At 41.3% G+C, this 14,951-nt stretch overlaps 1 protein-coding gene across 1 annotated transcript in view; it reads left to right on the top strand.

Moving 5' to 3' along the window:
- The window catches only part of LOC145408687 (hemicentin-1-like), a 416,603-nt gene that overhangs the window by 284,692 nt on the left and 116,960 nt on the right, over window positions 1-14,951 (top strand). The gene's annotated exons all lie outside the window — the stretch shown is intronic.

Here is a 14,951-nt window from a genome sequence, read left to right as displayed (position 1 = left end):
ACAGGTCAACTCTGAAACTGTCTCCCTATGTCTTTATATACTGTCGCCTATGATCTCCAGTCCTTCAAATGCAGTGTGTCCAGGCATCATGAAACGAACGGATATTGAATTTGGCTTTCTGTTTTCTTGTTTTCTTGTTTTTTTGTTGGAGGGAACAATATGCTGGCTACTGGCCTTTGATTCCTTATTCTTTGCCTTTAAAAAATCCACCGTAGTCCACATGATTCATCCTTTCTTGATAGTTATTTTTTCTTGTTCATTCCTTTTGTGCACAGCCTCGAGAAACAGTTCGTGGTGACATGCTGCTGTAGGATCAAATATCCTAATGTCGAAGAAAGCCTTCTGCCCACGTGTCCCGAAACCTCGAGCACTGACATCCACTCTTGCAACATTAAAAGGATATGGTCTTCTGATCTGACATGAACCAAACTTGGTGAAAGGATTATGGGTCAGGTAAGGACGAAATACATTCCACTGTGTGAGAAATCGGTCAGTGGTCAAGGCCTCAGAGCAAAGTCAAATATTTGGCCTTTATACCAATTGGTACACGTGGTGGCTGCATTGTGAGTGTGCCTTCCTGTTTTTTTTTCTAAATGAGTTTGCTGTTCTGTGGACGAAGTGCTCACCGTCTAGAGGGAGCAGAGCTGGCAGTATGGTGACATCATGACATTTCCTGTAGCATTTTTGCAGTGGGGTTATGCACTTTATCACTTCGAATGCACACAAAGCCTCCCTTCTTGCAAACCACTGCATGGTTAGCATCAAAGTTAGTGCCAGAGACACACCGTTGAGGTAGATTCTCTATTGGCCACCCATATCTCAAGGCTATGGTGTCAACAAATTCTTGATTGTTGAAGGGAAGCTTTTTGCGTTGAGAGGCAGGGATGTCAGCAAATTTGATGCCCCAACCTCCTGCGCCATTTCAGCTCTTCTGCACTGGTCTGATTTAAGATATTTGGTTATGTGGCTGCTGAATTTATAATGCCAAGGTCTCCGATCCCGGGTGGTAGTGCTAGGAGACCACTCTCTTCTGGTGTGGGGATGTGTCCACTGGTCAGTGCTGGGGGGAGTGATTCCCTGATAACATCCTGCAATAGTTGTTACAGCAACACTATGTCAGGGATAGTCCGCATCACGAAGATCCATTTGTGCTTTACACCATTTGTAAATGCGGTGTATGCTGCTTGGGGTTCTGTTTTTGCCTTGCTGGATAGTAAATGTATTTCTTCTACCCATGTTTTACATTGTCACTCACATATTCGTCTTTCAATTCCTTAGTTCTAATCACTGCACCTAGATGCCTTTGATCTTTTTTCACTATCACCTTCGTGTCTCGAGGCTTCTTGTGCACTTTGATAGTTAGCTAATTTCACGATCAGGATGGATTTACTTACATTAGGGTAATAACCTATTTGACGACCGTGAGGTGTTACAAGGTACCACCATTTCCTTACATCTTCCACCTTGCCAGTCCCTGTGAGATCAACTGCATAGGCTACTTGTTTTACTGTACATTGGTGACGTCGTATTTGATCTCTTGTTGAAGTACTGTCATAGCAAGGGCGTATGTAGCCACGAGGTTCCCCCTGGGTAGTGTCTTCTGTATAATGGATTACACCAACATCATGAGCAGCTGACTTAACCACAATGTAAAGGTTTATTGGTTCTTTGTAGGTATTTTCCACTTACTGGTAGGTATTGTCCATATACCTAGCAAAGGCTAGGCTTTTGACCTTTATGTTCTGTACATTGCCTCTCGATTGATGGAATTAAATGCGTTTGAGACATCAACTAGTAATACTGCCTGACAGTCCTTTTCCTCAGATATTTTCCTTATGGAGTCAACCACTGACTCACCAACTGCCTGTTGGCCTGCACACACTTGAGGGTTGCCAACTGCCTGCTTTACATCATCTTTCACCACCTCCGTGATGTGTTTTCCTATAATTTTTCTTAAGACTTCGCCTACCCCGATAGGCCTACATCCAGCGTTCTTGTCAAGGGGGATTAGTCCGCATGCCATCAGTGCTTCAATGTTGTTACACTGACTTGAACCCAGCTTCCTCGCCAGTGAGGCAATGGTGTTACACAGGTCTGTTGGTGCCTCCCTAATCTTGATGTTACTAAGAATTATTACTCTCCAAGATTTCGCATCCAGTCCTGATGATCCTGCCCCTCCTTGTGTGTGCATTGCCTTCCTCCACACCGTATCTCCAGTTATCCTGTCATATATGATTGGATTGGTTGGAGTGTAGTTCCTATCCTGGGCACTTGCATGTCTTACAATCGGGTGTTTTTGCTTCAGTTGTTGCATTGTTTCTTCTGTAGATGAAGTATTCCATTCGATGGATCTTGTCGCCACTTTGACCTTCCCCTGTCTCATCTTGCGCCAGAAATCCTTGTCACATCCTTGGTGTTCTGGTTTCTTCTGCCCGAGTTGCTTATTATCATCTGCAAGGCCCTTGCTTCCTCAAGTAGGTTGTCAGTTTCACCTCTTTTCCATGTTTCAGCCCACCTTTGGATGGTCTTAATATTTTCTGTGATGTTTGCTCTTGGGCAGGTCTTGTTAAGGTTGACGTGCGACATCAGTGCAAGGACCTTAAGAGAGAAAATAAAGCAATATGAGGTACTATTGTAAATTGCTATTAGGCGAGTGATTTATTTGATCATGTCAATTGTGGCATTGCATTTAGGATGTTCAAAAAGGTTACTTGGTGACCAACCAACAGTTTCGTTATGTATGGTGTTCACCCAGATTACTACATTTTCTCTGGAGTTGCCTTTCTAGTATGTTGTATGATCTTTCCCGCTAGACCTGTGTGACCATTCTGCTTCAGCGTTGTTTATGTCATCGTTCTGGGGACGTATAATACCAGGAAGATTCCCTTTTTCATGCACTCCTCCATGGTGGTCTTCATTTCTGAGTTTCATTTATGTCATACACTTCTCCATGATGTTCTTCATCCCTGCCTTCACCATATTCACTTTCTAATGGTGATTTAACCCACCCCACACTTCCATATCCCTTGCATCTTGGCGTTCAGCCTTATCCCTCATTTCGCCATAAGATCTTTTACCACCATGCATGTCAATATCATGATGTATGTTGTCAGTAACTGTTTCATTCATTTCCATGTCACCATTCTGCTGCCTGCCATGTTGGAAGCGGTCAAGTGCCACTTCTGGTGGGCTGTGATTCCCAAACACATACCTACAGTGGTCCCAGCCTACAGTATGTACCTTTCAGAAGGTCTTTAGCACATGGGTACCTGATACACTTATGCTGCCTACTGGAGCACTGACAACAACATTGTGGCATGGCCATGGAATTTTAAAAATTCATCTAATGCAGTACAGTAATATTAATATTATTATGGTCTAGTGATGGTGCTTCTTTTCATAGTAGTTTTAAAATGAAATTAAATCTAATGTTACTAGGACAACTGCATTCGTATATGAATTTAAAATTAAGGTTTGATATAAATGAAGAAATGTGCTTGTTTTACTTCTGTGTTTGTAGATAATATGATTAACGTTATAACGGAAGCAGTTTGCTCGTTTTACTTCTAGTTTTGCATATCAGTTAATATCTAATTGTTCTGTTTTATACTAATAATCGACTGAACTGATAACGATATGTATTTAAAGTTTGATATGAAGTAAAACAACGCTTCTTTGTTCAAGGGTTAAGTAGGTGGCCAATTGGTGTGGTGCAATAATGTGGAGCCTTGTTTATTAGTAATGGGTCTTCAGGCGTTAAGGTGTAGGGGTGAGGGTGGTGTGTGTGTGTGTGTGTGTGTGTGTGTGTGTGTGTGTGTGTGTGTGTAGTTTAGTGATATTGGGTCTTCGGACGCTATGGTATAGGGGTGAGTGTGGTGTGGTGTGTGGCGTTGGGACAGTGTGTGTGCGTGTGTGTGTGTGTGTTGGTGTTGTGACATGTGATGTGTGATGTGTGGTTGTGGTGTGGTTAGAGACACCTTGGTTTACTAAGTCACATCGGCATTAACAAGGTTTGTTTAGTATTTCTTTTGAATATAAAAGAGAATTTTGAGAGGGTTGAGTAAGTAGTTCTAGTTTGCAGTATTAAAAGGTATATACTTAGTACAATTGTATTGAAATTATATTACAATTATCCTTGTTACTACTGTGTATAATAATGATATTGTATTTAAAATTATAATACAGCATTATGATTCCTTCATAGTTATTGTTTTTATAATTAAAGTAACATTTATTTGTGATATATTAAAATTAATATTTAAATAATTATTGTGCTATTATTTTCTACATTTAATTATTTATCAACATATCTACTGTGATTTGTTATATGATTATATATGATGAGATTCTATGTATTAATATGTTTTATAGTTATTTAAGAACAGTCATTGTGTGTGTGTCTGTATGTGTGATGTATTTACATTACACATTATCTCTAGGGTGTGTATGTGACTCCCTGTCTAAGTGTTACTGTATGCTGTAGTGTGGTATAGATGTATGGCATTGTCACACTTCTGTACCGCCTTGCTTTGCTGGTGGTGCGTAAGTGATTGTTGTATAGTTAGTGGTAGTTGTTGTTATAGTTAGTGTTTGATACAGTGTTTATAAATCGTATTTTTGGATGGTATGTATGCAGATAATCAATGGGTGTATGACGCCATATACAATGTATGGTGAACAGCTGATGTGTTAAGATAATGACGGTGGTGCTCAGGTATGATGGAGTGAGCAAAAGTACGAGTATGTGTGAGACTTCCTATGTCTCACTGTTACTAGTGGACAGAGTCAATAACTGTGACGTACAAGCTTCAGAATGGTACTAATATTGCAAGTGAGGGTGGGGATACTTATACTGTGGGTGTGGGGGGGCAACGCACATGTGCTGGTGGGTGTCGGGTGGTGATGATCTACTATGTGAAGTTTGCAGCCGTGCTGATAACCTCACAGTTTAGCATCTCTCTCGCAACAGTCCCTCCACACACACACACACACCCTTCCTCCCACTCACACCGTAGTTATCACAATTTTGTCATATATTCCCAGCAATATATCAGCTGATATTTAAGATTTTCAATCACAGATACAAGTGTCCTGTGTATGATGTAGTGGCTATAAATGTCCAAGAACCCACGATCAAATTTTGCTATGATTTTGAGACGAAAAAAGGAATAACCTAGGACACACGTCCTCTCACTCCACCACCCAGAACTACTACTACTACTACTACTACTACTACTACTATTTCTACTACTACTATTACTGTACTTCTTCTGCTAGGAATACTACTACTCCTACTCCTAGTACTACTACCACTACAACTACCACTGTTATTTCCACTACTGTACTTCTGATGCTGCTGCTGGTGCTACTACTACTACTATGACTACGACTACTACTACTTCTACTCCTACTGCTACTACTACTACTATTTCCATTACTACTGCTACTACTACAACTACTACTACTGCTACTTTTATTACTACTACTACTGCTACAGCCACAACTACTACTACGATTACCACTACCACTACTGCTACTACTATTCCTGCTATTTTTACTACTACTACTGCTACTGCCACAACTACTACTACGATTACTACTACCACTACTATTACTACCACTACTGCTACTACTGGAACTGTACTTCTGGTATTACTACTTCTTCTACTGTTACTGGTACAACTATTACGACTACTACCACTTAATCACCTCCATCCACTGGTGAATTATATTGTGAAGATCAAAACCAACCTTCCTAATACAGTTCACCATTTGGAGTTGTAATGTGAAGGTTAACACTAACCCTCATATTACAATCCGTTGGCCCCAAGCACGCCAACGGCTGTGGTTACCAACCATCTGCTATTACTATTATTATTTTATTTTTTATTTATTGATATTACAGTGTAAATAAAGACATTAAACTATTGGAGTCGCTGGTCTATGAGACTCTCGACCACTGTAGCTTCGTAATCCATATCCGCCAGAGACAGGCCTGAGGGCTGATGATCTTGTGCCCCTGAGACATAGCAGAGAAGACCTCACGAGGGAGAATGACAGTCAGCATCTCATCCATGCCATAACAGAACTCTGTGGTTGACGTTTCTTCTCAGAAAGAACCTCTGCCAGTCTCGAATAGAATCTCACTGCCTCTGGACCCATCCCACCTGATGTCGTGAACACAAGAGGAGTGAATCGACCGTGGTCCACATGTTGGATCCTTTCTTGACAATTTCTATTTTTTTCTTGTTCATTTCTCTTGTGTGCAGCTTCGAGAGACAGATCACGATGACATGCTGCCATGGGATCGAATATCCTGATGTCGAAGAACGCCCTCTGCCCACGTGTCCAGAAACCTCGAGCACTGACATCCACTCTTGCATCATTTGATGTGTTTGCTGTTCTGTGGGTGAAGTGCTTGCTATCCAGGGGTAGCAGAGCTGGCTCAATCGTGACATCATGGCATATTTCCTGCAGCATTTTGGCAGTGAGGTCGCGTACTTCATCGTGTCGGATGCAAACAAAGCCTCCCTTCTTGCATACCATTGCATGGTTTGCATGGTATGCATCAAAGGCAGTGCCACAGGCACAATGTTGAGGTAAGTTCTCTAATGGCCACCCATATCTCAAGGCTATGGCGTCAATAAATTCTTGTTTGTTGAAGTGGAAGCCTTTTGCCTTGAGAGGCAGGGTTGTGAGCCAGTTCGATGCCCCAACGTCCTGTGCAGTTTCAACTCTTCTGCACTGGTCTGGTGTTAGATGTTCGATTATGTGCTGCAGCTGGTCTTTTTGAGTTGCTTCACGCTCCTTGCTTATCTGTGTCTTTATGTCTTTCTGCCTTTGGTTGTCGATTTCACTCGTCTCAACCTGGGCGCAGATCTTCTGTGACAAGGATTCGGTGAGCCTGAGTGAATTTCTGTGTTCATAGCTTGCCACGGCTACTGGACTTATAATGCCAAGGCCTCCCATACTACTACTACTATGTTACTGCTACTACTACTACTACCACTACTACTACTACTATCAACGCTGTCACCTCTGCTGCTGCTATTATTACCAGTGATATCGCCAGCAGAGTAAAAAGATGAAAGAAAATGTAAATATAATCTCGCTGAAGGAAAGACATTATACAGCGACTCTGACAATGGCTGGAATAAGTGACAGACGTCTTCTGAAAGTACAGGGGAATTTTATAGAGAAAATAGCTGAACATGACCTAGTGAACGGTTATTAGGAAACTGTGAATGTGTGTGCGTGTGTGTGTGTGTGTGTGTGTGTGTGTGTGTGTGTGTGTGTGTGTGTGTCCTAGACGAAATACTAATGCACTGTAAAAGAAGATGAGTACACCGAACATTTACCGACAGCAACATTACAGAGTTGGTGAAATGTAAAGGAAGCGGGGGGTGGAAGGAAAGGATATTATTATGATAATGCGTGTGGAAACAGAGGCGAAGGACGAGGTGAGAATGGAGAAATAAAACTGAACCTTCAGTGTGTGTGTGTGTGTGTGTGTGTGTGTGTGTGTGTGTGTGTGTGTGTGTGTGTGTGTGTATACACACACACATATATATATATATATATATATATATATATATATATATATATATATATATATATATATATATATATATATATATATATATATATATATATATATTTAATAACAGAACGGAGGAAGGAAAAACAAATGGGGAAAAAAAAAATAATCCATACACCACATTACTGGTGTCCTCTATTCATAAAATATCTGTAACAGTTAGACTTGAACAGTTGTGGGTTCAAATTTGAAGGAAAACAACTCTGGGGAAGCGAGTTCCAGAGAGATGCAGTTCGGGGAATGAAAGAATTCTGATAGGCAGAAGTTCTGCAATATGGTTGAGTGACATTCCAGTCATGAGCGCTACCAGATGCCCGTGTAGCATGAGGGAAGGCATGGAGAGATGGCACCATGGACGCAACTTCGTCTGAGCATTTGCCAAAAAAATATCTGTAAAATAATGCAAGGGAGGCAACATACCTTCTTACTTGCAGGGGAGGTAGTTTATATTTAATGGCAGGGTTGTTAATGATTCTAACAGCTTTATTCTGAATTTTGTCTAGTTGTCTTAATGCAACCTCTCCACAACCATTCCACAAGGGTGAGCAATATTCATATATATATATATATATATATATATATATATATATATATATATATATATATATATATATATATATTCTGAACTCTTCACTCAGACTTTCCCCTCGAATTCCACGTTAGACGATTCCGGTGCTATTCCTCCATCACTTCCCCCCTCTAACTTCCTTATGGCTGACATTAAAATTTCTTCAGTTGATGTATTTTCTGCCATCACTGGCTTCAATTCCAACAAGGCATAAGGGTCTGATGGGGTCCCTCCTGTTGTCCTCAAGAACTGTGCTTATGTACTTACTTCCTGCCAAGGTAAACTCTTTCGCCTTTATCTATCAACTTGCACCTTTCCATCTTGCTGAAAGTTTGCTCTCATTCAGCCTGTCCCATGAAAGGTTGACCATTTCCATCCCTTTAACCATCTCCCAATTGCTTTAAAATCCTGTGTTTCAAAGATATTCGAGTCTATTCTTAACAAAGAACTTTTTAAGCATCTTTCTTATCGCAACATTCTTTCTCCTCATCAGTATGGGTTTCGCCAGGGATGCTCCACTGTTGATCTCATCTACCTTTTAGACTCCTGGTCATCCTCCTTTCGGGACTTTGGCGAAAGCTTTGCCCTTTCGCTTGACATCTCAAAGGCTTTCGATCGAATTTGGCTTAAATCTTTAATTTTTCAAACTGCCCTCCTACGTTTTCTATCCTTCTCTCTGTGCCTTCATCCGTAGCTTCCTTTCTGGTCGTCCTGTAGCTGCTGTTGTAGACGGCCACCGTTCTTCTCCTAGAACTATCAGTACTGGCGTTCCTTAGAGTTCTGTCCTCTCACCATCTTTCTTCCATTTATTCATCAATGACCTAGGCTATACATCTAACCGTAACCATTCATACGCTACTGACTCCATCCTTCATCTTACCATTCACTTCCCGCAGCGTCCATCTCAGCAGTTTCCTCAACAGACAAGGGATGTGACTATGGTACACCTAATCTCTGACTTTGTTCATATCTCTGATAGGGTTAAAAATAATCTTGTTGTTTCTAATGAAGGTAAAACTCAGTTCTTGCATTTATTAGCCCGACAAAGGCTCCAATTACTCTCTAATTTATTACAATATCTAGCTCAATCCTGCATCATCTTTAAATATTTCTGGGGTTTCATTCTCTCTGGATTTATCTTGAATAGAACATTTTATATCTCCTGTAATATCTGATTCCAAGAAATTAGGTGGGCTAAGCCTACTCCATGCCTTCTTTGCGCCTGAACAGTTGTTGACATTTTACACAGGTTTTATTCGCCCTTGTGTAGGGTACAGCTCTCAAATGTGGGGATGCTCCACACATACAGCTCTTCTCAAAAAGGTGGAGTTAAAAGCTTTTCGTCTCATTGACTCTCCTCCTCTGAGTGGTTCCCTTCAACCTCTGACTCTTCGCTGCATTGTTGCACCTTTATCTCTTCTTTATCGCTACTTCAATGGTCACTACTTCTCTGAACTGTCTGCTTGTTTCCCTCCACCATTATGGCAGGTGCTTAACACCTCTTTAGCATCAAACGCTCATCCGTTTTCTCTCCAGCTCTCTAATGCAACAGATAACCGTTACTCCCACTTTCATTATATGCAACAAGTCATCTCTTTAACCGTCTTCCTGTCAGTATATCCTGCTGCCTATGGTCTCCAGTCTTTCAAACGCAGTGTGTCCAGCCATCTCGAAATAACGCATTCTTAATTTGGCTCTCTGTTATCGTGTTTTTTGTTTGTTTCTTGGAAGGAACAGTTTCCAGGCCCCTGGCCCTTATTTCCTTCTTCGTTGCATGTAGATAGATAGATAGATAGATATAGATATACATATTTCATTCATTCATCATCCAATCCTACGTTGCTCCATGAGAAGCGTAGGAGCCCGGGGCTAGGCAAGTTGGTCCTGACATTTAAGATGAGAGTGACCGGCCTCACTCATCCCTGAGTGGCATTACGTGAGGAATAAACAACCACCACTTGGATATAAACCATCACCGGCTCAATCTGATTGGAGCTCCGTAATTACCCACTAAACCACCAGGCGCCAAAATTTGGTTATATGGTTACCACCCAGCGTAGTAAATGGTTTCCTGGTGTACAGGAAACCATTTGGCTTGTCACTCAGTGTAGAGTCACCCGCAGTATATATATATATATATCTATATATATATATATATATATATATATATCTATATATATAAATACATTTTATATATATATATATATATATATATATATATATATATAGATAGATAGATAGATAGATAGATAATGAGATAGATAGATAGACAGACAGATTGATTGACTGATTGATAGACAGTAGATATTAGATACATACATACATACATAATTACATACATACATTTATGTGTGTGTGTGTGTGTGTGTGTGTGTGTGTGTGTGTGTGTGTGTGTACTTAATTATCTATTTATTTATTCATTTATACAGAGTTGTTCATATAATGTGCTTTTCAGTTATCGTGTGATGTTGGTGTTGCTCAGTTAGCAGTACAACTGTCTATCCCGCATCATTTGCAACTTGCTGTAACTCTTCTTGCATCATTGCGTTTCCCCTGTATATGTTCACTGCTTGCATGGTTGACTAGCAATGTCACTGAACAGCCAGAGTACCTGCGGCTGCGGTGCTCGAGCCAGCAGACTGAGTTGTTTCAGCAACTCACAAGGTTTAACATCACATTTTACGTGCTAACCTGTATATCCAAGCGCACGGTATTTACTGTAGTATAAGCAAATATACATAATATACAACCGAAAGTAAGGCTGAAGATGGAAAGCAAATCACTAAGGAAGAGATACTGCGAACCGTGAAACATAGAAGCTACATGACTGACAAGAGAAAGTATGATTAGGTATGAGACCCCCATCAGGAGAAAATTCTTCGTAACATCCATAGCATCATACAGGACAATGTAAGTGTTCAGTGAAAAAATAGGACTAAGGAAGAGGTTCTCAGAAATCTCGAATCCATTTTGAGTATGATCCCCTGTGGCAAAAATATGAAGAAACGTGGGCAAGCTGCGAGTCCGAAGTTCTGTTCAAGCGCAATACTTTTCCCTGACTGAATTATTGAGCTGTAACAAAAGACTAAACTATTTTTTCTCGGCAGCAAGGCAGTGTACCTGACCAGTGGCGGCTCCAGAACTTTTTTATAAGGTGGGATTAATGGGGACATCCTGGTGCAAGGTGGGCCTGACCTGACCCGAGCACAGAAAGGAATAATAACTTGCTTCTAAACAAATGAGGGGGCTAAGGGGATTTGAGCTGAGATTTTTTTTTATTTGTGAGGACTTAAGGTCTTCCTGGTCCTTTCCCCACCTTGGCACCGCCACTGTATCTAACTTTTCTTCTTTTTGGAAATCCAAGGGATGGAGAAAGAAGAGTGGCTTACTTAGCATGCTCAGCCCACAGGTGAAAGGCCTGACGTTTGATTCATTGGCTGAGGTTATTATCCTCGTTAGCGACCAAGGAGTACTTCAGTATGTGCATGTCTATGTATACATGCGTGTTAGCAAAATGCCTCATGAATGACTGAACTGATTTGGATTACACTTGGCACCTACTGTACATCGTTTGTGGGCAAGGGAAGAAGTGAATCGAATCTGGAGCAGATTAATAAAAAATCAAGGTCATAGGTCAAGATCAGAGAATGAGCGTTGCTTTGGTATACTGTGTGAGTACATCTGATTTACACAACATTAAATGTTGTAGCAATTCGTCCCTAACAAGATGTTTTTCAAACTGCATGTTAACATTGCCTGGTATGTTGTATTTCTCTTTTAAATATCGATACTGTTTGCAGCAGTTATGAGAGATCGGGTATCTGAGTGTGTGTGTGTGTGTGTGTGTGTGTGTGTGTGTGTGTGTGTGTGTGTGTGTGTGTGTGTGTGTGTGTGTGTGTGTGTGTGTGCGTGTGTGTGTGTGTGTGTGTTTCAGACACACAGACGACAGACAAGCAGGCAGAGACAGAGTGATATGCATGACAAGAGCTAGATATGCATGACAAACAAGAATGGGAATGGCTCCAGAAATTGTACATTGTTGCACATTGTGCGAGAGGCAAGCGAAGCGTTAGCTTCTAAATGCTAGCTAAGTAAATCCTTAAAACCTTTAGGGCGAGATGTCTGGTGTCACCTTTAGTAATTTTTACCAATTGATGCCGTCCATAACCTGAACAAATCGTCTCGTCGGACTCTAACGAAAATCATGGTGGAGATGTTTATATGAACAGTTTTTATCCTTTCATTTTGAGGAAAAGTAAAGGTGATCATGTCCACAACTTTGGCCATTGTGCCTGTGACGAGTTATTTATCCACTAAATGTAACATAAAATTTCAGTATCATCCAGATGACCACGTGAGCTGTACCCCTCTTATGTGTTATCATAGCTACGCATTTTACACATCAGTCAACAAAGAGTGAACGAACACTTCAGTCGAGTGGCGCCAGCTGCCCGTACCAGGTTATAAACCCTGGCGTTAACGAACCTGTAGCTTAGTGTGCAAAAATACTAACCACTCGGCCACCGCGGCCGTGATCCATTATTGCCTTTATTATACCTTGTGATGGTAACAAGAATTAATAAAAGTCTATAAAAGTCAAAATAATCTTTTCCTTATAAAGACAAGGAAGTTTAAACCGCAGTTCCCCTAGTATATTCTACCTGTGGCACCATCATAAATTTATTCACACCACAAACTTTAAGGACAGTAGTGCACTCTCTCTGCTCTGGCCGAGTTACATGAATTTCTTTTCCCTGTTAAAGTGAGGTAGGGTGCTGAGGTAGGGTGATGAGGGAGGATGCTGAGGTAAGGTGATGAGGCAGGGTGCTGAGGTAGGGTGATGAGGCAGGGTTCTGAGGTAGGGATGAGGCAGGGTGTTGTGGTAGGGAGGTTAGGCAGGGTGCTGAGGTAGGGTGATGAGGCAGGGTGCTGAGGTAGGGTGATGAGGCAGGGTGCTGAGGTAGGGTGGTGAGGAAGGGTGTTGAAGTAGGGTGATGAGGCAGGTTGGTGAGACTGAGTGGTGAGGCAGAGTGGTGAGGTTAGGTGATGAGACAGCTTGGTGAGGCAGGGTGGTGAGATTGAGTGGTGAAACAGGGTGATGAAGTTGGATGGCGAAGAGAGGTTGTTAAGCTGGATGATGAGGTAGGGTAGTGAGGCAGGGTGATGAAGTTGGCATGGCGGCGAGGAAGAGCAGTGATGAAGAAAAGCACGTATTCTAAAAATAAACAAATAATATATATAAATCTTGTAGTCGACTTCACAGCTACCACAATCTACCGTACTAATTTAAAGTACTGCAGCACTTAATTATCAACCTATATGTGTTTGAAGAGAAGTGCTAAAAAAAAAAAAAAACTCTTTGATTAGATAAATGAGAACATTCCACTACATTAATTCACAAAATGAACCCCTTCCGGCAAAATTTTCCTGTTCCAGTGACTTTCAATTAACGGTAATGGAAGGGAACCTTTGTTATGGTGATGTCATTAAATCCCAGACAACTTTATTGCCGTAAGAGAGAGCACCCATAGGATATGTTGTTCAGAAAGGCAACCACCTTTAAGTTTCTCGGAAAAATTAACACCTGTCCATTGTTCGCAAGAAGTGACACTCATCCGATGTTCGTAAGAGGAGACAAGCATCTGTTTTTCATAAGAGAAGGCCCCCACGTTGCTCGTAAGAGGGGACTCCTATCCACTGTTCGTAAAAGAAGTCCATTCGTACGAGTTGGCTCCTTTCAGAGTTCGTTAGGGACACCCATCTGCCGTTTATAAGAAGGAACACCCATCTGTTGTTTGTAAGAGGAGACAACCACATGATATTTCCAAGAGGGGTCAGCCAGCAATTGCCTGTAAGTGAAGACATGCATCCATTGTTTGTACAGTAAGAGAGGAGCCCATAGGCTATGATATTCGGAGAACCTGAGGTTTGACTGCAAGACTAAGGTTTCTGGGTGGGAAAATATCTAAACATGAAACATTTCAAAGTTATTATATATTTGTGTGAGACCTGAATGTGACATGAAGTTTATTCCTAAGGCTAAAATATGATTCTCTGTTTCTTTAACTACTTATTTATTATCCACTCCTTTATAACCCTACCAAGAGCTTAATCCGGAGCTAGACTACTTACCCCCAGATATTTAGGACTAGTGACCAGTAGCTAACCCCTGAGTGTCATTATATGAGGGAAAAGAAATCCCAACCTTTCCTTGGATTTTAGTTGTTATAACATGCATGCAGGTGCAGCGCCTTAATCATCTAGATTACCATGCGACTAGGGGTTCGTGTGTAAATGTGTGTGTGTGTGTGTGTGTGTGTGTGTGTGTGTGTGTGTGTGTGTGTGTGTGTGTGTGTGTGTGTGTGTGTGTTCCTTACCTCTGTGTTTCTCCTAACCTCCCCATCAGCAGCCAATTAAATCTGTCACTTGTACGCACACCATACACAAACACAAGCAAGCTCATGCACTGTCAATTACACTGCTACATAGAATCATTACCCCCAAACGCGCATATGCACCCACGTACCTAGACATAAGCACACTGTCCACATACACCCATCAGGTATGCTAAATTGAGTTACATTTCAAAAATAAATCACATATCAAAATGAACACATAAAAAAGTCACAATAGTATACCTGTGAGCATGGATGTAAAAAATTAGCTGCAAGACAATATTTTGATACCATTTCTAACGTACGGAAGTGAAACTTGGACCATGCTGGAAGGACACGAGTCAAGGGTGAGAGCAGTGGAAATGAGTTATCTGGGAGGAGCATGTGGAGT

The sequence above is a fragment of the Coenobita brevimanus genome, chromosome 78, assembly GCF_032717465.1.
Source record: "Coenobita brevimanus isolate Jiangsu-jjx chromosome 78, ASM3271746v2, whole genome shotgun sequence".
Lineage (NCBI taxonomy): Eukaryota > Metazoa > Arthropoda > Malacostraca > Decapoda > Coenobitidae > Coenobita > Coenobita brevimanus.
Note: the sequence above shows the minus strand (reverse complement) of the source record. Positions and strands in the feature narration are given on the sequence as shown.